This window comes from Nomia melanderi, chromosome 1 (assembly GCF_051020985.1).
Source record: "Nomia melanderi isolate GNS246 chromosome 1, iyNomMela1, whole genome shotgun sequence".
Lineage (NCBI taxonomy): Eukaryota > Metazoa > Arthropoda > Insecta > Hymenoptera > Halictidae > Nomia > Nomia melanderi.
In genome coordinates this window covers 9130426-9155076 of record NC_134999.1, presented here as the reverse complement: position 1 = coordinate 9155076, position 24651 = coordinate 9130426, and the positions used below count along the sequence as shown (strand labels likewise).

At 31.3% G+C, this 24651-nt stretch overlaps 1 protein-coding gene across 7 annotated transcripts in view; it reads left to right on the top strand.

Moving 5' to 3' along the window:
- The window catches only part of nAChRalpha4 (nicotinic acetylcholine receptor alpha4), a 252998-nt gene that overhangs the window by 156460 nt on the left and 71887 nt on the right, over positions 1–24651 (top strand). The gene's annotated exons all lie outside the window — the stretch shown is intronic.

Genomic DNA, 24651 nt, shown 5'->3' with positions numbered 1-24651 from the left:
AATACTCATTACATTGAATTGAATAACTGTCCAAATACCTTCAAGTTTATTTGTTACAGAAAGCAAATTCATTGATTATCCTTTAATTTCGATTCTCGATTTCGATCCAAATTTCTTTATTGGAACGTTACAATGCCTACCAGTGGTTCCTGTTATTCCTAGAATCAAGTCTCTAGCATCGTCTAGTGACTTTATTCTAGTAAGAATATGAATCATTGAAAGGTACTGTACATCTGGATCCTCGCTTCGACGAACGACTTGAAAGAGCGATACATCGAAGGTTTCAATAGATGCCTCGATCACGATTCATGTATCGGGGTGAAAAGAATCCGCTTCGTCAGTCGCCTTGCTCTTTGACATTAGCAGCTCCATGGAAAGATTGAACGTTTGATCGTGGGGTCTGATTGTTAGAATACTTAGGGCGTCGTCACTACACACGACACGTACCGCCGGGGTGTTAAATCTCGCGATAGTTTGCACACACACACACACACACACACACACACACACACATATACTTGAAACAATAATACATTATCGAAATAACGTTCGTATTTGCGTGGTCTGAATAGTTTGCTGAAAATCGTTTTAGGGGCAGTCCCTTATTTCGAACATTTCATTTTTCCAATTCATTAAGTTTTAGGAAGATTTCATTAACATTTTTCATTATTTCTGGTCTTCATGCATTAGAATCTTTACTTTTATAGTACTATTTTGTAATTTCCTCCATACGTGCCGTTGGTGGAAGTGAAAATTGTTTATTCAAAAATTATACGGTTAATGTCTTTCTATGATTCTTAAGAAAATTATTGATTAATTTCTATACATTGACGTCTTTTTCTACGATAAACTATACTCTTTCATTAGTAAAATAATTAGGTGAAAATTCTGTAGTACACTGAAACTGGTTAAAATTAAAAAAAAAAATATTTTTCTGGTGAGAATTGTATGTGAAATATGTCTTTGCAATATTTCTTGATAATCTAAGTAACAGATGATATTTTAATGCAAGAAACCTTGACATTTGGCAAAGTAAATTTGTTTAAATACGATTTAAAAATCTAAACTTAAATAAGTTTGAAAATACAATAAGTTTATTTACCATCTGACATTTAAAACAATATTTGGCCTAGTGTTGTAATATACGAATTATTGAAAGATACCAAATTTTTCTGGGTCTTTTGCTTGTTATTCGAATTACAGAAATAGAAACGATCAAGTTTTATTCTCGATTTTTAGATTATATAGTTGCATACAAAACGCATTTCGATTTCGATTACAGTGATTGTCATTCTTTTCATGGACCAATGTATACTACACACCATACATACAGCCATATACATATATATCATTGCATACACCGCATGACAATTATCGAGCATGTTTCATGGAAGCATCGCTTATAAGCTGACTGTGTAGCGAACAGGGAAACTAAATATCAAAACTAGTTAGAAAACATTTTAATTGGTCAGACATTCGGCATAATCTTCTAACCTTTCGGTTCAGGTTGATTTGATCAATTGTGTCACTGAATGGTGCTGTGCAATTTCTTTTAACGCTTTTTTTAAAGTGACAGTACCAGGGCATAAACTTTAAAAAGTGTTCATTAAAGTTGCCATTTTATTGAATCATGTGTAATGATAATGAATGGATTATTAGTTTTGAAAATTTTTTATATTGTTAATTAACACAAAATATTTAAAGTGTAATTATCACTGGGAGTATTTTTAGTAAGTAAATATTAAACAAAATTTTTGCCGCGAAATGTAACTAATTTTTCAATCGAGACAGATAAATGTATATGAAAAGAAAATCGAAAATATAGAATGAAATTTCTTCACTTGAAATATCGTTTTCAAGAAAATTTATGTGGATTCTTATTATATTCTACACGTAAAAATAAGTTAAAAATTTTAAATACAACTTTTGTTTAAAATATTATCGTCGAGAAAATTAAATGTGAGTATGGTTTATTGACAGTTAGATAAACGGAGGTTTCCTCGATAAATTAACAAATTATTGTTTCTCGAAACTCAAGTTCCGAACGTAGAAAATGTTATTTTTTATATTTCGACTTACTTTTCTTATGTAAAATCGTCTAAAAGGACTTTTAATTATTACAAAGCACCGTGTACAAACCGTAATCAACCATTGAATCTCATTTTGTTATACTTAAATACTTTCGAAGCCATTTAATCAGTTTTGTGGAAGTAAAACACAGAAGAACTTCAAAAAAAAATGAATATGACATGCATAACAATTCTTTTATACAAAGTGAACTATACAACAGGACAGCTCACACCACTGTTTAATTTATAATTATAAAAACTTAATACAAAATAAAGTTGAATGGTTTATATAAAACTATCTTTCCGGGATTAAATATTTTTCACAAATGCAATTGTGCATGTGCAGCACTGTTACATTTTTTAAAAAGACTTATTCCTTTTAGGTAGATACATTCATTTGAAAATTTTACACAGAAGAATCTTATGTAATAATGTATGAACATAAAACAGTCCATTAATAAAAATACTCAAGTATTTTTTGAATGCATTGGAAACAATTTTATTTATTCTATTATTATTTTCATTTGACGCTAAGTTTTAGAAAATCTTTCCAATTATTTATTCTTTGAACATTCTATCTTAATAGTTTATGTAAAGTAATAAAAGATATTTAGCAATATAAAAATCAGTATATATTTTTTTCCGTTATAAAAATTGCATCAGTGTCTGCTGCACTTGCATTGTTACATTTGCAAAAATGACAGTTCTAACGAGATAGTTGTGTCTGAACCGTTGTAACATTTTCCTCAAACTCTTTTTTACTAATTGCGACCACAGGAAACCGATTTCAATTGCATGAACCACTCTGTACACTGTTCATTCACTTTGAGAATAGACTTCGTCAGAATAACAATGGCGACCTGGTTTGTCACGTGATTCACCTCTCATCGGTTCATTTTGCGCCCGGCAGGAGCACATCTGCTTTCAATAAGCGTGAGTACAAAGCCCCTATATGATGACTCTTCGCCACTTTTCCAAGTGAAACCTTGTGGTAAGCAGTTTCATATAAAATCCATGTTCCTCCGAATAAATCCATATTTTATTAAACATTCTTCTTCCCATATTAGGGATGTGCAATTGTTATATGATGAACCATTCGGTATTACGTAATCTAACTCGTGTTTGTAATTCTGACACTACTTTTAATTCGAACGTGTCTTTAAATGTGATAATAGTAAAAGATTAATAATTTATACACTTCAAAAATCATCACCGAAGAAAAGCACATTAATGTCATTATTGCTATGTTCATAGCAAAATATGTGAAAGGAATCATCTGTTTCATGATAACTTTATTATTATTCATAATCTGAAGAAATACGTAAAAACTCAGTGTTATCAGTCGTTACATTTCGTAATGATATCAAAATACAAGTTTAATGGAACGAAATTTCACCTACGATAGTCGTCTGGAATTAAAGTCAATATTAATAGAAATTTAATCTATCCAAAAATATTTTTCGCTGGTCTGATCTTTAACATTTTGTCATTCTACAATACTCGATAATTAAGTTATACCCCTAACCATCATTCTAATAGAATTACATAGTTATTAATCAATTAGTACATAGATAAAAAGGCATTTTCGTTGACGTGTAATGGGTTTCAATTCGTTTACTTTAATTAATTGTTTGTTAGAATGTGTTCGAAATATAAAGTAGCATTAAGAGTTCGTTGATTTTAATAGGCAGTGAAATTAAAACTAGCAATTCAATGAGAACTACCGTATACGCACGAACTAAATGTCGGCATTTAAATGCCGCAAGGAAATAGAAACAGGCTTAAGAAGATTATTGATGAGAACAATGAAGGAAATAACGTTGAAATTATTGCGAGGAGTGAAACGCGAGTTTCCGGCTTTTAAAACTGGGTTCATAAATTTGTTCCTTCTCGTACAACGACTGCACTGATAAATATTTATAATTAACAATTGATTATCAGTTTTGAGGAATTTTGTTTGTTTGTTGGTATGTTTTCGTTTAATTATTCAGAATGTATCTCATTTATTGATTTGTATTGGTACTATATCTAACCCGCTGCAAGAATAAATGAATTTTTAAATAATGGAAGAAATTAGTAAGACATCCGTGGGAAAGTTCTTTATTAAAGAACGTTTCTTCTATTAAATTTCTTTAATATTTCTATAATTAGAAGACGAGTTGTAACACTCAATATGACATTATTTTCTGTAAAAGGATTAACAAATCATTTCAAAGCAATAGACAACAATACCTGGAACTAAAAACGTATGAGCGAATATGAAAAATATCCATAATTCGTTATTATTATTACATATAATAAAATTAAACAATTTATTTGTCCTTCTATTGCATAACAGCTAGAAAATAAACTAGAAGAAAAAAATGATTGTGAAATGAATTTTAAATAGAAAGTTGATAAGTACATTTATCGAACTACTAGTCAATTGATGCAAAATCGTATTGCAATAACTATTTGTCATACACGAAAATTTATGATTTATTTGAATAGACTAAAAAGGTTGATACTATTTTAGAATTTTAAACGTCAATAACTATAAGAGAGTTTTATTCTTTCTGTATTTCGTCTTTAATTATTATTTCGTCTTTAATTAAATTTTCTCTCGCCTGTTGCCTAACACTGTATATTCTGCTTTGAAAAAATTAAAAAACTAGTGCCGTGCAGTACAGAGAATCCTCCCTTCCTCTCCCTTGAGTCTTCTGTGCATTTTCCTCGTAAACGGGAATAATAGGACTACGCTTGCTATTTGAGAACCAAAGAGTGCTAAAATGCAATTCTATGAGGTCCTTTTTCTCAAATTTAAAGACTTATATCGTCTCTTCAAAATAATCTGTAAAGTGTCCAAATTAAGCAGTGCTTAATAGGTGCCCTCTCGCTTTAAAATTTATACATTTTTTAATTATTTATAATTATATAAATATATATTTTGAAAAGTCTGTAGAATTATTTCCTACTATGGAAATTTGAATAGGTTTCATAGTTAATGCATAAATAACTCTTAAATTGGAAAATTTTATTTCAATTTTCAAAATTAAATTCATCGCAAACTGTGCGTGAGGGAGAATAAAATATTTATGTTCGTATTAAATATATGAACATTTACAAAGATTGCTTACTAAATATTGAATCATAAGAAATATTGTAGTTAATTTGTTTTATATAATATTATCGAATTTAATTTTATATCTTCTAGAAAATTTGTGTTTCTATTAACAGATTATCTATATATTTGTCCCAACAAAATTTTTTCACACTTTTAAAGGATTTTAAAGATGAAGTTAGTTTTACGAAATTAAACTTTAAAAACTATACACACTTTGTTTTGTTGAATAATATTTTACCCAATATCAGATAGCATCATGTATTATGTATAATAATACATTTTTAATGAAAAACCCATAAAGATCTTTGGTCAACTCAATCCATTTATATAATTCTTGAAAATTACATTTCACGAGCAGTTTCCCATTTAAATAATACAAAGTATCCATTTCGTCTCATGGAAAGCTGTTTGATGCTCATTTAAATATAACTTGATCAATCAGATCGCGTCTTCGTATATACGCGGACACGTGTTAGCGTCAGAATCGAGTGGAAAGTGAACAAGCCAGCTCGAACCAAGTGAGCAAGCAAAGACCGTTCGATGCAGCAACATTTACTTTACCCTCTAAACAGAATAACACGCTTATGGGATTTAAAGCAAAGTGCATGACCGACGACGCGCCGTGCTGATCCCATTAACGTAAGGTCACTTTTGTAAAAACTATAAAAACATGCATTCCGATAAGCGCCCATAATTTTGTTTTGGTAATGCGTAATTATCTGAGAATAATCTATTATAATTTACTCTTAAATCTGTTCGAAATTACTACTACTAGTTCAACGCAACTTTTAACATAATATCTACTTAAATCAACGATATGACAAAGTGAGTATATTCACTTTTCCAATTTTTTTAAGTTTTGCTATTAAAATATTTAAATAAACTGTACCAAAAACGAATTTTTCTAGCTTTTGGTTTATGGAGATCACCATTTTGTCAAATGAATGTATCACATAATAGTTTCTTAAAGAAGTCTTTCAGTGCACAATTAAAGGCTTTTAAAATATGGATACTGTCTTTTGTCACTCAAACACTTAGCCAATCGAATGAGGAACTCCTCCACATTCCCTTGGCAACGAATTGCCATTTATTTTATTTTTTCTTTTGTTATTTAGTAATCCCTAAACTAGAATTATTTGTAATGCTAATACCCTTCTTGTTTTTATAAAAAACAATTTTCAATGAAATCTGTTAAATAAGTCAACTAACATTAATGAGAAAGATTGTAATTATAGTCTTTTTAAGCGGTTATCTAAGTACTAAGTGGCATACATAGTTGATCACTGAAGAAAGTCTACTCTTCGACATCCAAACAGACTGCAACCTTCCCAGTGAATTTACAATAAATTTTATAGCTTTGGTGAAGAACAAAGATTCATAGCAGACATACGGCAAATGTGAAGGATAAGGGCTGCGAAACAAGTTTTCTGCTGCACGAAGCGAAGATCCCCTTTAAGAGGCCCTTAGGGGAAAGTATAGTGTAGTTGCGGCTTTAACGTCACAACGGCGAGTCGCTGACTTGTTGAGTGGCTTGTGTCAACGTGACCGGGTCATAAAACGAGCCGATATTCGCGAGACCTACACGCGACACACGATGACACACCACGCAGCGCTCTTCCACTGCAGCGAAATATGAAATTCCTCTGCATATCGTATATAAGACATTCCTACGCGTACTATTAGTTAACACTGGCACTACCCCATTTGTCAAAATGACGGGTTTCAGTTTTCTTATTTCGCAGTTATTGATATTTTCCAAGTATTCGATATTTGAGATGATCTTGAAAATAGTTTCACTTAAATACTATAACAAATACCTGAAGAAATCGGTAGTTCGAGTGTTAAAAGCGTTCAGTATTCGAAATGATTCTGAAAATAAATACTTTCACTTGAATACAGTAATAAATATAATAATATTATAATAAATATGTTATGAGGATTATACATTAATCGTATTATTTGCTTGGTAGTTCTAGAGTTAAATAATGCTGAATGTATGTACAGTGAGTCACAGCCAAAATCGTACATCACATATACGAATACGTTTCGTCTCGTGAAAAAGTTCAGGAAGGATATGGGGGAAAAAATATCATGAATCTATATTGTAAATGTATCTATATTTATTATGTAGTAGTATCAAAAGGAACAAAGTTGTCTAAATATAAAAAAAACAAAGTTACTATAATTCAGCCTGGAAAACGTCTCACAGCTAAAATCGTACATTTGTAGAAAAGTGACCAACAATTTGTTTAAATTAAAAATTAATATTTTGTTGGGTGCCCACGACTACATTCTACCGCACGCAATCTATTTGGCATAGATTTTACCAATTTTTCAGTAAAATTGGGTTCAATTTTTCTCCATTCCTCCATTAATACCCTTTTTAAATCATTTTTATTTTTAATAGTATGTTTCCGGATTCTAATCTCTAATTCATTCCAGACGTGCTCTATCACGTTCAAATCAGGTGATTGTGGAGGTGCGTTTAGTACTTTAGGGCAATTATACAGTACCCACATTTTGGCTACATGCGATGTGTGTTTGGGATCATTGTCGCTATAAAACTTAAACGAATTCAAAATCCCTAATTTTTCGGCACTGTCCCTCAAATTGTTTTTCAAAATATTTATGTAATCATATTTATTCATGTTACCTTCGATAAATGCTAAGTTACCCACTCCGGCAGCGGACATGCAGCCCCAGACCATTACTGATTGCCCTCCATGTTTCACGGTACTGTTTAAATGTTGTATTTTAAACTCCTCATTTGGTCGACGCCACACCGTAATTTTTCCATCTGAATGAAATATGTTAAATTTACTTTCGTCCGTAAATATAGTTTCTTTCCAAAAATAAAAATCTTTGTATATATATTCTCTTGCGAAATCTAGTCTCTTTCTTCTATTCTTCTCGTTTATAAGAGGCTTATTCCGAGCTGTACGACCGTGAAAATTATGTTTTCTGAGTATTCTTCTTATTGTTTCTGGATTTACACTTTTCCCTAAATATGTTTCTACTTCATTAGTAAGTTTAGGTGCACTGATCTTCGGATTCTCTTTAATTTTTCGTACTATCCATCTTTCGTCGTACGCGTTGAACTTTTTCTTTGGAGCTTTTCTTGATGCATTACTTATTCTATTTTCGTTTTGGTATCGTTTTACAATATACTGAACAGTACTGGCCCTTCTACCAATAATCTTCGCAATTTCACGATAGCTTTTTCCACTTTGAAAATTTCTTATAACTATTTGTCGCTCTTCTATCGTTGTCTGCTTCATTATTACTATCTTTCTCTTTTTTTTCAACTACGAACCTTACGACGCTAAACAACAACTGCAAATACGCCAAACAATGTAATCTTTCATTTGTTCCATAATTTTCATTTGTTTTCAGGGGTTCCCCTTGGGGAATATTACAAAATATATATACTGTACGATTTTAGCTGTGAGACGTTTTCCAGGCTGAATTATAGTAACTTTGTTTTTTTTATATTTAGACAACTTTGTTCCTTTTGATACTACTACATAATAAATATAGATACATTTACAATATAGATTCATGATATTTTTTCCCCCATATCCTTCCTGAACTTTTTCACGAGACGAAACGTATTCGTATATGTGATGTACGATTTTGGCTGTGACTCACTGTATGTACATATTCCTCTGATAAATTATAGTCACATTTAACTTCTTGTCCTGTTAATAATTTACTAAGAAGAAAGAGTTCTATGTTTGTCCTATGTCTACATTTATTCCAATGAATAACGATTTATATCATTTTTCTATTATTTGAATAATAACAATTAATAGTACCTTATTTCTATGATTATGGAAATTACATATTATTGTTCTGTTATTTAATTTCCACTCAATTGAATATACTGACAGTTACATTTGCTAACTTGCATTAAAAATTTTTGATGCGAGTATGACATTTTAGTATAAAATAAGGAGTTAAAAAAGGGGGATGATAAGAAGAAAATAGAAAAAATATCATTTTTCTTGTGTAGAAAAGTATTTTAAACTGATGATACAAAATTATAAACTGAATTATGATTATTAATCATAATCTTTTTGTACAATTAGGTGGCAGTGGATAGGTATTCAATTTTTCAAATATTTATTTGAGTTTATCAATGAGAAACATTGCAAATATAAAGTTAATGTTAGAAACAATAGTATAGAAAAGGTTTAAAGGGTACAAGGGAGCAGTTATGGTTATACGCAATAAATTTTTTGCAAAACGTAAATTGCGGAGTTTATGGAAACTAGAAACAGTAAGTAATGGTCTGACAGTTTACCCATTCAATGCTAACACATTGCTATTCGTTGTCAGTACACATTCACATTCGATTTTCTTGAAAGCGAAACGTAATATTAAATGTCATGATATCAAATTAATATATAATTAATTTTTATGTTATGTAAGAAGTACAAAATTATTAAAATACATCTTTTTAGAAATGCAAAATTAAGTGTATAAGCTGCAATAGAAGTATAGTTAAAATAATTTATTTCGTAAAATAAATTCTGAAGGCAATGTAAATACTTAATCATTTTAATAATAGAAATGGACGAATTTATATTATTAAATAGTCACAGTAAGAGATTTTTCTTGTTACAAAGAAATACTATATTTTATAACGTTTTAAAACACATTTCACACTTTCGTGAAACGATAGTATTCCTGTTTTTCTTATCATTGTTATTAAATTGATGAAACAGAAGATAGGTCACTAATTATACTGACAATGAGGTGACGAGAGAACAGCTTCGACGATTGCGAATGTCAACATAAAAAGGGCCGACGTCATCCGCGATGGCATGGGTCGATGGCCTCATGGATGAGAAACTGCGATGTGTGTGTCGCAACAAGTGGGCCAATCAAACCGATCATCTCAATAGTTGACCCACCGTTAGAGCCATCGAACATTAACGGAATAAATGCACCAGTAGTTAGAAAACAGAGAAATATGGACAACCAACACAAATTTAGTCATTTATACGTTTGTATAATATAGCTAGACATAAACATCTAGAAATCGTTTTTATTTTTAGAAATCGTTTTTAACGTAGTCAATTTTCATAACATTATATAAGATATAACGTAATATAACATTATACCATTATTACGTTTCTTTAACATCTGAGGTTATTAGCAACGTTTAACATTTAACAATCTACAGTTTTGTCCATAATTTTGTGAAAGTCAAAAGTTGAATAAGTTTTTGTAAATTAGCAGCCTATTAACAGTTTAGATTTTTCGCCTAAAAATAAATTTTGTTTTTCAGAGGAATGATTTTAAAAATAATGTTAGAGAAGTTTATAAAAGTCTTCGGTCGCTCATAGTGATTACAATGGAGTCACCTTTCAAAATTTGTCGTGACATTGTATAGTACCTCGATAAATAAATGAATTTATTTCACCATTTCTCATAAAGGCATCTTCATGAGTCTAGTAAACCTAAAATAAAGAATCTGAAATGGGTCATTTTGACCAATTTAGCAGTTCCAGTATTAGAGAAATGTAAAAGGATAGTTCCCTTTGACTCTTTAAACTAAACGTTCTCCTTAAGGAACATCCATGTCCAAGGATGAATAGACAGAGAGATCAGAGGCGGTAATAGAAGCTATCCCAGAATGCCTTGCTCCCGCCGCTACATACGAGAGTAGACGTCTGGGGAACATTCTCAATTCCGGAAGAGGATATTTCGTGTGGTTTTTAGCGTTGGAGCCTATATCCGTTCATGGAGCGCCTCCGGCTTCCACCTATACCCCCGGAACTTGGCGAAATGATGACCACGGGCGTGTGAACTGGATAAATTGAAGGGTCTAATGCAAAGGAGCTATGCCACAACAGTGGCTATGAAATATGAACATATTTCAGACGAATGACGAAATATCTCGATTCTTTTGTTTAGTTTTAACCCGTACAAATTTCTAATACACCTGTTAACTGTGGAATTTAGTTCAAAAAATCTGTTGTTTTGCAATAAAATAAAAGAATGAAGTGTGTACTCGTCAAACGTAGGACGAATACGCTTAGGAAACGTTTTAATGAGAAAACAAAGCAGGAGGAAGAATTACATGTTTATTTGGAAAAATAAAGAATTTATCATTGAAAGAATTAATATCATTTCAAGCTTTAAGATGTCGTGTACACTTATGAAACGCAGTTAACTGGTTAATAAGCAGTTTCAAAGTGAATGTACGTTTGAAACATTTTTTACAAGTATATATTTAATATGACAATATTTTCTAAGTATCGCTAAGCAAGTTAAAAATACTTAACACAAATAAATGTTATTAATATGAAAATAGTGTATCTGAGAAAATTTAATTTTTTCATTTCATCTTTCTTATGTTTTCTAACAATCAACGACTCAAAAAGTTTAAGCAAATTTAACACTTTCATTTATACTTTGACAGCATTTATGAAAAGTTAATATTAAATCTACTAGAAAATTCTGTTCTTTTTTAATTAAAAGAAAATAATACGCTTTCAATACATTTATGAATATTTATTGAACAATATACTTCCCATCGTTACTAATAATCCCTTCCCAGCATGATGGTAATTTGCGGATTCCATTTCTGTGAAACGATTCATCTTTAGAAACTTAAGATGATATTATTGGACAGAACTTCCTGATAGACTATACTTTAACCAATTAACTGTGTTCGACGATTATGTGCGTCATCTTAAGACGCAAAATGGTACTAGCTTTTTCAATTATAAGTTATTTATTTTTTCACATAAATGTGTAATTCTTCTTCGTTTTGTTTTAGTTTTTCGTTAGAATATATTATAGATGCATTTTCTCTGTGTTTGACGAGTATACATTTTATTATTTGATTTTACTACGCGCACAATGAGAGATTTTTCAAGCTAAATTTGATAGTTAATCAGTTAAATATGTATATCTTTCACTCTTTTACCAGTACCTTTTATTTTATTAATTTTATCTTATTATCTTTCATTCTCTTGTAAATATCTTCTGCCTATGGTTCCCTTTGATCGAACTCTGCATTCATGTACCATGTGAGCGTGTGACTTATTGTCAGTCATACAGATTGAAACTGTTGCATTATACTCGACTGGGACCGTCGCGCCATGCTGAAACTTGTTTCTGCCATTCAACGATATTGAAGGCGATCGCCTCGCATGCTCTAAGTAAACGTCATCTAACTAAAGTTCCGAGTTCTACAATTCTCAAACGTCCTCTGCCGGTAATGGGGATTATCTTCGTCTTCCTTATTCACGAAACTTCAACATGATTTCGAGCTATACGACAATACACAATTCTCCCGGACCCCACCTGCACGTATCGCGTGGGTTTCGTGACACACGCTGCGTCGCGGAGCCTTTGACACTATTCTGTCATATCGCCCTGCGACGATATGGAACTTGAATCACAAAGAGTATATTGGGTGATCCAATAAATAATACAATATTTGCATGCTTCCTTTATTTTTAAAGAGTTTGATAAATAAAACTTAAAGTAAGTTTTACATGAAAATTAAACTGTAACATTTTGCATTTTAGCTAAAAGGTATTTACATATTTCTATTACACTTTCATATAATCATCATTGACATCCGTGTACTTTTGATACCGTCTCCCTAATTTTATCATTTCACGGTTAAAAGGTCTTGGTTTTTTATCCCCTCGTCTTATCATTTCTTTCACAATTGTATTTGATGAAACTACTTTATCATTAATTATTTAATGGAAAAAAAAAGAATTTGATAATTATTTTATGTCTACATTTACTCGGAAGTTTAAAAGTTTATAATAGGCAAGTAATATCTTATTTCTATTAAAATAAACAAATAAAATTTACATTTATCGAATTCCACTGAAAATTCTTATCGCGAGTCCGACGCAGTATTATAGGAAAACGGGTTAATTCACTGTTATTTTCAAACTGTTAAGGTGTCATCTATATTTATAAATGCAGAAGTAAATAACAAAATGAGTTTGGATGAACGAAATTCTGCTACTACAAACTTTTTCCCGCCAAAACAGTCGTTATTAACGTATTATCATAAATTTTTCACCAAAGGCTCTTCAACTTTTACCAACTTCCAGTAAATATTCGTTCGACGGTCCAGTTATAGATCTTTCAAACAATAATCTGAGTTCCGAAACTGAATACGAACAATGGAATTTTTGAAGAACAAAGAGTTTTCGCATTGAAATTTCACGATGGTATCTTCAATTTGCTTGGCACAATTTTCTAGTTATATGAAGATCGTAGTATTCGGATATTTCTCGAAGAAAAGTGGAAGAATCATGCGCTGTCCGTGGGGCACGGCGGTCATATGAACCTAGCTAAACCAGCCCAACGACGCAACGCATTTATGTCGAAAGTAAAGGAAATAATGAGAGCATTTGAAGTGAAGTCTATGCTAAGTAATAGACGACCGTATCCTGTGATGTTTTGGCATTCTGAGTGAACGCAGCAAAATTTAGATAATAATCTAGATAAGTGAGAAGATATTGTAAATTCGTATCTATTTGATTAACGCTAGAACTACCAGTCAAAATAACTGATTTCAGTGTTTTTATTCCACAATTATCGGCATCTGAAAAATATTAAATATCCTAAATGATTTGGAAAATAAATAGTTTCACTCTAATGCTATAATGAATACCTGAAGAAACCGAGGAAAATGTATTACCATTTTCATAAGGATTACATATCAATCAGTTTTGTAACTAAAAAATATTGAAGTACCAGAAATAATTCTATTTATCTATCAGAAAATTTCGAAAAATTGTGTTTTTTCGAAAGGTTATTCATTTGAATTTGTTTTAGGGAAAACACTGCAAATTTGTAGAATTTGTAGTATTTGAAATAAAAACTAGCGGTTCTAAGCAAAACTTTTTTAGTTAATTATACAATAGCAGAAATTCAATTAATCGATACTATTAATCAGTGTTCAATACATACGAAGAAGATATTTAAATATATGCATACACAGGGAAAATTTATTTGAATAAACGGATTTTGAGTTATCTTGAAACATTTTTAGACACTTAATAATACATTAATAATTATTTACACTTCTAAATAATGATTTTAATGTTTAAACTTTGCTTTAATGATAAAAATTCCTATTTACTGACTAGTATTCCCATTTGTATCCACGTTAATTCTTCAAATACAGTTTCAAAGTATAACAGAGTATATTGTTAATATGACGGAATATTAAATTATGCAAAATGAAATTTCCGTTTCGTTCCACGCACTATTTCCTTCTAATAGAATCCAAAAGACATACAGTCTAAGCAATAACAAATTTACGTTACATAAACTTTCAGCTTGTTACAGTGATAATTTGATAAAATAACAGTAGAAGCTTCTCCACGGTACTTCACATTTATGAAATCGTTATTTTGCAATTCCACGCGACGCTATTAGCGCACAATGCGATACACACTGGCAGCAATTCAATGCGAAGTCCTTCCGGATTGAAAAGACGGTTTATACCTCGTTATTGAAGAATATATTATAATACGATATAAAATTGTCTACTACCACGTGACTAACCAATGTCTTCGTATTTTAATAATGCACCCTGCTCGTTAACTTTCATCCTTGTGAGTCTTTCGCCACTTGAGTCTGAATAACCACATTTAGTACATAAGGAATACTATTAGATAAGAAGAATATTAAGCAAACGTTCTATCAAACTTGTGAAAATAAGTGATAGAGAAATATCAATACATATCTACTAAACCTTGAGGATCATATATTTGACTTGAAAAATGACATGACATATTATACAATATATATACGATAACAACTTTTGTGAAACGAGTCACAAAGATGAATAAAACTAATTTAATTATTCTAATTTTGTTTAATAACTACTTCATCCTTAACGATCGTGTATAACATTAAACTTCTTTTTGTCAAAACTGTTTATAAATTTGAAGTTCTTTTTCCAATAATCGTATATGACTTGGGAATTGTGTTTTTAATGTTATATTTACCTTGGAAGCCATTTTTAAAAAAATGATATAATCTTCGAAGTTTTTTTTTAACTCATATATTATGGTATTTAATCATACAATTGATTAATTTAATATATCCACCCTAAATTTCAAGATACAAAGTGACAAAAATCGATTAACGTGTTTATTTACACGCAAACAAACCGTTCAATAGTACTAACAAAAAGCATCGATCTAAACGAAACGGAAAGCACTCGTCTTCGGACCCCACCTTCACTCTACATTCCTTTAGTATCCTGATTACATGTACAATAATGAATGACCGAGCATACCAGAGGAATAAAGAAAGTTTATTAATTCACTGGGAGAGAAGAAATGGCGCAATATCGACCAAGTGGTATTACCAAGGCAAATAACGTAACACGGATTATACATACATGCATAATGAAGCTAAGGGTCCGAAGCTACAAGCGAGCGAGCTTTTCCTACCAGAATTCCGTACGACCTCAGCCCTAGACGCCACCCCGCTAGGTGCTTACGATCTAATCTGATTCGTGCACGCGGACTTATGCATCACGGGTCGCTGACCTGTACAATTAGAAGACCTATAGCAACATTTTGGCCATGGTGTCTTTATTAGTGTCTTACAAAATGTTACCACTTTTGCGTTAACTTCACGATTTGTTAATTTCCGAGGGTATTGAGCTGGACGGAAACTGTTGTTCTTTCACTTTTTGTTGTGGGATTTATGTCGTGATACTTGAATAAATATTGTAAATAAATAAGTATTGATACAAATAACTCAATATTATACATAAATATTAAACATGAATTGAATGGAAGATAGAATGAGTCTGGCAAATAATTTAATGAAGAGAAATCGGTCTTGAAATATTCTTGAAATATGAATGGACTTTTTTATCAACATATCAATCAGATTTAGATAAACATATAGGTTTCCATTATGACTTTCTTCTTTTCTTTCGTTTGATTTCCTTGCTAATTATTTATTTATTTCTATAGTATTAGCATTATAATAAAGATTGACTGGTGGGATCTAACGTTTGATATGAAACCATCCTTTATAATTAGAATAATATTTGAATAGTAGATACAATTGATATTTGAATTTAGTTATCTTTATTTAACTAAGTTTACAATTAATCGCTGACGATTACATTTCAATTATTCACACTGTTACCGAGACGGCATTCAAATATTGTAATATCAGAGTGCATTTAACCGTTGAAGTTTAAATATGGTGAAGTCAGGTTTATCGTTGAATGAAAAATGGCGAAGTTCCATCTACCACTGTCACGCCCATTACACGTTCTATGTAATTTGTCAAAAACTTAATCCGAGGATGTGAAGCTTATGACAAATGGCAACAGACTGGTAAACTCTGTTTCTCGTACATTCTTTGCTACCTAAACAGTCAAAGAATTAGATTAAAGCGTGCGGGCAAAATTTTTATTCATGTGCGATATTTTCTCTTCTCCCGAGTAAAGAAAACTTTATAAGCACATAAATATTACGGCGTTTTATGACTGCAATATGTCTCGCTAAATATTAATTACACAACATTAAATAGTAGTCATACAACAAAGATAAAAGCACATTTTACAGACTAATCATTACTGATAACATACAGCTGTTCATAGTGGAGATTTAAAATGATTTCTTTCAACATATTATTAAAAAATATCTATTATTAAAAAATTATTAAATATAATATGTAGGTGCATAATTATCAACGTAGAGAAGCAATTAAATGGTTGAAAATACGTGTGCATGTGATAAATCAATCTATTTATTTTACAGTCCAAAATTGTTTTAAAAACATATGCCTTGAAAATAAATTTGAATCAAAGAAGAAGCCTCTGGATGATTAATATTCAACAATAATAATTTAAAATTAAACTAGAATTATTAGAATATGGTTGAGAGACGTTTTAATTTAACGTTTAATTTAATACTGTTACGACCGACTTGATTCGGCGTACCTGCAAAGCTCTCGCAGACGTTCTTCAGAGAGTAGTAGTATCTGTAACTGTAAATTGTGATCAAAAGCGTAAAATCCATTTACGAGGAGAATTCTGGAAAAGTCGTTATCGGTTTTCCCTTCGTAGCCTGTTCCTATCAGTTTTACCCTTAGTTTCAACGTCGGACGACAAATTGCATTCGATGGGTCGATCGAGTTTGGAAAATTGTGTAGTCTGTAAGGAAGAATAACACGAGAAACATATATTTACCACCGACATGAAAATCTTATACATTCATTGTCATTTGTTACTCGGTATACAAACAATTACTATTCGCAATTCGACTTTACGTTAACTAGAAAAATGATATCGTTGCATTTCATTATTTAATCTTACATTAACCTTTAACCTGTTAATTGTGGAATTTAGTTTGAAAAATCTCTCGCTTCTAGGGTATATTTTAATCAAAAGCTAATGCAAAATAAAGAAGAATTTCAAGTTGATATAAAAAAGTAAATAATTCATCGTTGAAAGAATTACTATCATTTCAAGCTTTAAGATAACGTTTATACTCATTAAACACAGTTAACTGGCTAATTGCAGACGTGCGATTTCACAGATCTGAACATAAAATATCACGAATTTTGAACCTAGTGAAATGTTCGTTATATAGTTGATACTACTGCTATATAGACATATTTGAATATGTAAAAACAAATAAATACAATTTGTTTATTAGTTGCTACAAACAAGAATATTTAACATCAACCGGTAATTGTTAGACTTCTAAATATCCACAAAGAGAATGATTTCTTTTATTTTCATGGAACGGTACTTCAGAATTCTCGAACGACAAGATGTCCCAGCCATCTCAAATTTTCCATTTTTCCATTTTTAGAGATCGATCGACAAGCGACCATCCCTTCAACGACTACATACTACACTTGACTGTCGAAACTTCAAAGCGGTACCGTACAATGTGTCCGTTCGATAACTTCCAGTGTAACCGTGAACATTTTTTTACATGTCAGGATATTTTTATCAAACTTTTATCGATATTCCTTCCTCAGGATTTTTTGTTAAAAATGAAACGAAGCGAGACAGTAGACCGACAAATTTAATTTGTGCTTCTAGTACTAACGTTATTTAACCAGTTAACTGCGTTTGACGAGTATACACGTCACCTTAAAGCATGAAATGATACTAATTCATTCGACGATGAACTCTTTATTTTTCCAGATAAACATGTACTTCTTCTTTGTTTTGCTTTGAGTTTTCATTTAAATATACTCTAGAGGCATTCGTCATGCGTTTGACAAGTACACACTTCATATTTTGATTTCATTGCACGCAAAACGAGAGATTTTTCAAATTAAATTCTACATTTAATAAGTTAATACTGCAGGGATGAAAAAGAAATTGATGAGAAGTGTAGTTAACGTGTAAATATATTAAACTTTACAATGAAAATATTACGATTTTTTCGATTATATTTGTTCTTTCTAATTGACAGAGTTTTTGTTTGTAGTTTTTATTGAAGGAGAAAATAAAATTTTTGTATTAAAGTTACGATTGCTATCATTCGAGCAACGGAAACCTGAGAAATTCGTTGGTGAAAGTTTCATGAAAATGTTGCGAAATGGAGTGAACTTTTTCTATTGTGTTATATATGGTTTCCCACGGAACTATTGCAAGTAATAACTCTTTTCTCCATGCAATTAGAAATAAATGTTAGAAGAAATCGATGGTGTGGCACATAAAGTACAGTTGTACATTCAAAACACGATATATTTCTTTCCAAATGTAACGGCACGCGTGCATTTAACAGTTGCATTACCTTTTAAATGGAAACATGTATTTTTTACACAGATGGAGTTTTGCCGTTACGTTTAAAAAAAAACGCGTTGGAATAAAGTGGTCAGGAAACGAAACGATTTGCCAATTCATTTTGAACATTTTACTCGTCGCTTTTCAACTATCCAGTTGTTACGAGTATACATAGAACACAAAACTTCACGGTTTTACACGAAAAGAATTATATTTTTTTTTCAGAAGGAAAAGGTCACTCAAACTTTGAATTTTTATTTTTATTTCTTTTCATCTGTATTTCAGCATCATTTGACAAATGTAACGCTACTATTATATGTCTCTTATTCTTTATGTATCAGTTTTAATTATGGCTGATAGTAAACATAAACCGAAATCAAACACATTAATAACAAAGGGATACTTATAAGATGAAAACTTGTTTCAACCGACACTCCTGAATTTCATTAACGAAATGTTTAGGAAAATTAATATAAAATATTTTCCAAATGAAGACTATGATAGTATTAAATGCATACATATCCTGACATCATTCATACGAAGTAATACAACTTGAATATAACCAAAGCTGCAGAAATTACTTCTAAAATATTACATTAATTAGCATTAATGTCACAGCTAGATTATGCAACAAATTTTCCTTATATCGTTTTTCACATAAGGATCACAATCATTTTGTTATTTGCCTATTAACATTTTATCTGCCAAAAGCCCATTCATAGGTTTCTCCATATTGTGCTACATAAAAAAGGAATTTAATTATTTTCTTCTATATAATAATTTAAAAAATGGTTATGTAATATTATAGGAGATAACTCATTGGTTCAAGATCATAATCATTATACTTATCGAAACATTTATTAAAAAGTCCTTAGCTACTAATCGCAGATCTTTGAAAACCATTAAACAACAGCTGGTAGATAAAATGTTAAAATTCCAAACAAAATTAATGTATTTGTGATGTTGCATCTATGTGTCTATGTATTTTCCACATTTAATAACGATGAACATACTACATCGTTGACCTTGTGTATGTTGTCAACTTTACCTCGTCAACAGGACTGTTGTCAACTTTATCATATTAAGCAAGTTTGCAAAGTTTCTATTTATGTATGAAGAACAGGACATGCATCGTCGCACGAAGAGGAAGTAACCTGTCGGAAATAGCACTGGCAAAGGCTGCAGATCGAGATAAATCGAGCTAATGAATTCCACGTCGAAATAGCATTGTCCGATCGGACAGAACTATCGAGCGACCTACTTACTTTTACTCTTTGTTATGGAAGATTCACAGATGTTCAACGTCTAATAATAATTATCAAATTTAATAATGGAGGAAACGACCAGACTGATAATAGTAACTTTTAAGCGCATTAGACGGGAATAAATTTACACAGAAAACTAAAATTTATGATACATAACGTTAAAATATTTCATGGTAGAAAAACTATGTAAATTTGTGAAAAGAAAAGAAAATTAGAAGTATTTCGTAGTAAGTAAATGAAATTTTATACACTTATATCGTGTAGGTATATATCAATGAAAAATGGCACAGTAAGTTAAAAATAATAAAAATAGTGCATAAAAGTACCACTCGTATCGAGAGGTAATTTCATTATTAAAAATGATAGAATAATTCCATAAAACACGATAATTTAGATGACTCTGTATATTGAGTTATTGCCTTCTATACTTTTATGTCCATGGAATATTCATTTCTGTCATGCATTCTCGCTTAAAAGAAAAGTACTGTACTGTAGTGATGTATTCGGTTATTGGTTCATATTTGACAACTACTTTTTCCAAATTATGATTGATATCCGAACTGTAAAATTCGAATGGAAAGATAAAAAGTCTACTGTTTCCGCGGACAGGAAATGAAATATCCATAACAGTAAAACTGTTAAATCAGTAAATCTATAAAATTTATAAAAGAACAGTATTATAGTTATAAAATTGTAACAGTTTTAATCGATATCATTAGAATATAGATATTTGTATCTTCCATTTTCATAAATTTTTTTCAAGAAATCTTATTAACACTTTAACTACCACGATGGTCACTAATGACCGGTACTTCCAAATTGCTTGAAAACAATTATAGTATTTAACACAATTGAGGTCGACTAAGAATGTTTAGTATCATAAATAACTACATTAAGTAAATAGTGCAATCTAAGAATGGTAATACCAAATAATTAACTAGTTAACTGTTTCTGAACGAGTATACTCATCACGAAGAAATGGCAAAGTTTTGTGTTATGCCGAATAATGAAGTATTTCCCATGGTAACTGACACTTCAAGCTATTTATCTTACAAAATATTCTGGGGTACCATATTAGGAGCTGTTCTATATTAAGTACCTACCCTAATTCTCGTTAGAATATACATTTCCTTTTATTCCACAAATTTATACGTGTCGTGAGTCTATAAAAATTTGCAGTTCGCGTTGCCTTTCACGTGTTTCTTTGATTTCTGTTCCTCGATTTTTCGTGCTTCTATTTCACACTCTTCTATTTATCTTCCCTGGCGTTGACAAGGTTTTGCTGGGGCTTGGGGTCAGGTTTTGAGCAGATTTGGCTGCCGATATTTCCTCAGTTTCCCTCTCGCTCTTCATTTTTCCGTGTACATATACCCTTTGAAACTTTCTCCGTAGCGTTTCTCGGTTTCCGGTTTTCTTTCCCAAGGTTCCGACCGAGGTCTAACCTGCGCGAATGTTTGGCGATCGGGCCATCATGAACCTTTCCCCGTGTACACTTTAGATTTATTGCTTCGCCACCTTTTTTTCGAGTTCTCTGGGGTTCTCAACCCTTCCCCGCTCGCCGTGTATCTTCCTCATTTTTCACTTCTCCCTTTCGCATCCTTTTTTCCCCTGCTTTTGAAATTCCCGCGAACTCTTACGACACGGTTCAGTCATCAGCCTTCAGTTTGAAAAGCTGTAAGGTACTCTATATCACGCGCGCGATTCCCATGTACTTATATACAGGGTGAGCAATCGCGGTAAGGATTGGAACCGGATATGCCTTCGGTACTTTTAATGGCACGAGAAGATTTTTAAGCGAAGATATTCATTGCAAAGAACTAGATATCGTGATAAATGGATTCTTTTCTGAAATCGTGATTTGTGATTTGGAAATGGTATTCTTTTGAATGGAATGATGTATTTTTGTCAATACAACATTAAATCTGTTAAAAATGTTTGTGTGTAACTAATTACTGGGATTATTTCTTTATTTCTCTTAAAACATTACGTGTTTTTATCATTGCAACAGCAAACCTATTAACAAACAATACAAGTTTCTACAATGTTTACAAATCTACTTCGGATGAAATTAGCTTCTTTGAAATCACATACAAATAACGTTTTTATAAATCAAATCAATTTTTTTAATTGTATATGGAAATGTTACAAAATATCTTAAAGTTAACACTTTTCATCAAATATGTTAAATGTCTATGTATTATTTCTTAAATGATCGAATGCTTCTATGAATAACTTTTTTTTAAAAAAATGATTAAAATGTCTCATTAATATTGCACTTAGTTTTGTTGAAGAAATAAACAATTTTAATAGTGAATCATTGCATAGGGCACAAAATTTGTAAATCAATACACCCTTGTTATATTCTGGATCAATGATTACGGACCCAGAAATGTTGATTATAAAGGTGATTACGGTTCTAGGCGGTCTTAAATTACTTCTTAAATTACTGTAAGCTCGCAAGGTTCTTCGCGCTCCAGCATTTCACCATCCACAGAAGTTCGACGTGTTTGAATAGAGCACGGCCCATTACACTAGCTGTGAAGGATGTAATTTACCTATCAGAATTCCACAGAGAAATAGGATTTAATTGCCTTTCAGAGGCAACTGCAGATAACAATCTCGGTATGCAATTACTGACGAATAGTCTTAGCGAACAATCTGATGCTAACAGTAATCGTATCGACATTGTGGTCCAATTTTTATTCCACCCCTTAGGAAGAGATAGTCTTGCTGGAGAGCATTCTCCGAACAACCATATAAAGGTGAATGTACGTACGAAACTTATGACTAAAAATAAACATTATCTTTTTTATGGACACTATGGACTGTTAACTGTACCTTTATGTGATTGAATTTCAAATTCGAAATTACACGTTGCTTCCCAGAGTACCTGAGATGCTGTAATGGGTACATTTCATCCCTCCATTTCGAGTGCTGTTTTTATATCAACCTTTAATACTGTTTTCATACTTACATTATACAATCGCCCCATAAAAGATGTGCATGAGATATTTTTCGAACAGTCAATTTCTGTATAAAAGATAAAAAAGGAGGAAATAGGAAGATGTATCATGTCAGTGGAAAAAGATAATTATATTTGCAGTCCACATGCATTTTTGCTAATTGTTCATTTAATAGTGGATACGTTGATTATTATTGATTAAATATAAATGTAAATATAACCAGGTTGTTTAAAATAATTATTTTATTTTTGTATTATTACGTAGTAGTTACTTAGAAAGTTAAAAAATTCTTTAATCCTTGTTTGGATCATAATGGAACACAATTTACGATCACTTATTTTCTCATATTCATCAATACATTGACTATTAATAAATGAACGCAAGTACAAATACAACCAGGTTCCATAAAATAATTCTTTTCTCTTTACATTATCACACAGTGTTTACTCGAAAAGTTACAAAATTTTTTATCCCTTGCTCGGATCGAATTTATGGAACACAATTTACGATGAGTTACTTTCTGAGTTAGATGCGCCATGTATACGCGATACCGGAGAAATCTGTTCCGGTTTCGTTGCCAGAACATGGTATCAGAAACCACGAAAGTTGGCGGACTTTCGCGAACGGTGCAAGATTTATCGCGGTGTGAATTTTGCTTTCGTAAGTCAAACCGAAATTAATCGCCGCTCCTTTCTGCCAGGAACCGCAAATGCACGTTCCGTTAACGTGTACCTAATAAGCCTCTGGAGACCACTCAACAGGTACATCGTTTCACAAGCCAGCCGCATCAGAGGCTTGCTTTTGGTAAATCAGCTGAATGACGACGTCTTGCGCGTCTAAATACACCGTACCCTCGACGCTTCGTATTTAACGGCTATGAATCCCTCGTTAATTATGTCGACACCTATGTTGTCTAAGCCGCCAGAAATTATTCAACGCTCAAAAGAACCACTTAAAATTATTATTTCCAATTATCGCAGTTTTCATCTGTTTTATAATTATATTTGTATTTTATGTCTATGTTTATATTTATGTTTATGTTTGTATTTGTGTTTGTGTTTGTGTTTGTATTTGTGTTTATATTCATACTCATATGTTTGTGTATGAATTTTTAGGAAACCTGATGAAAATTTTGTTTTCATTCAACTATGAAATATTTTAATTATTCAAACTTTCACTATTGTTTAGTGAATTTAATTTTTAAAGTGTAACGTTAAATCTATGTTAATTAACGTTAATTCGAATTGTATTAACATTAATGTTATTATTATTCGATTATAGTTGAATTCTGTAATATAATCAAACTGTAAAAATTAGTTTAAAGAAAATATATAGTATCTTCGAAATTGTGGACAACATTTTAAGTAACATTGTAAAATTTTGTTTTTTGTATATTGTTGTACATGCAATTGTATGTAACACTTCATTTTTCAACTTGATTTCACCACCAGGATGTCAATCAATTAGTAGGATTGAC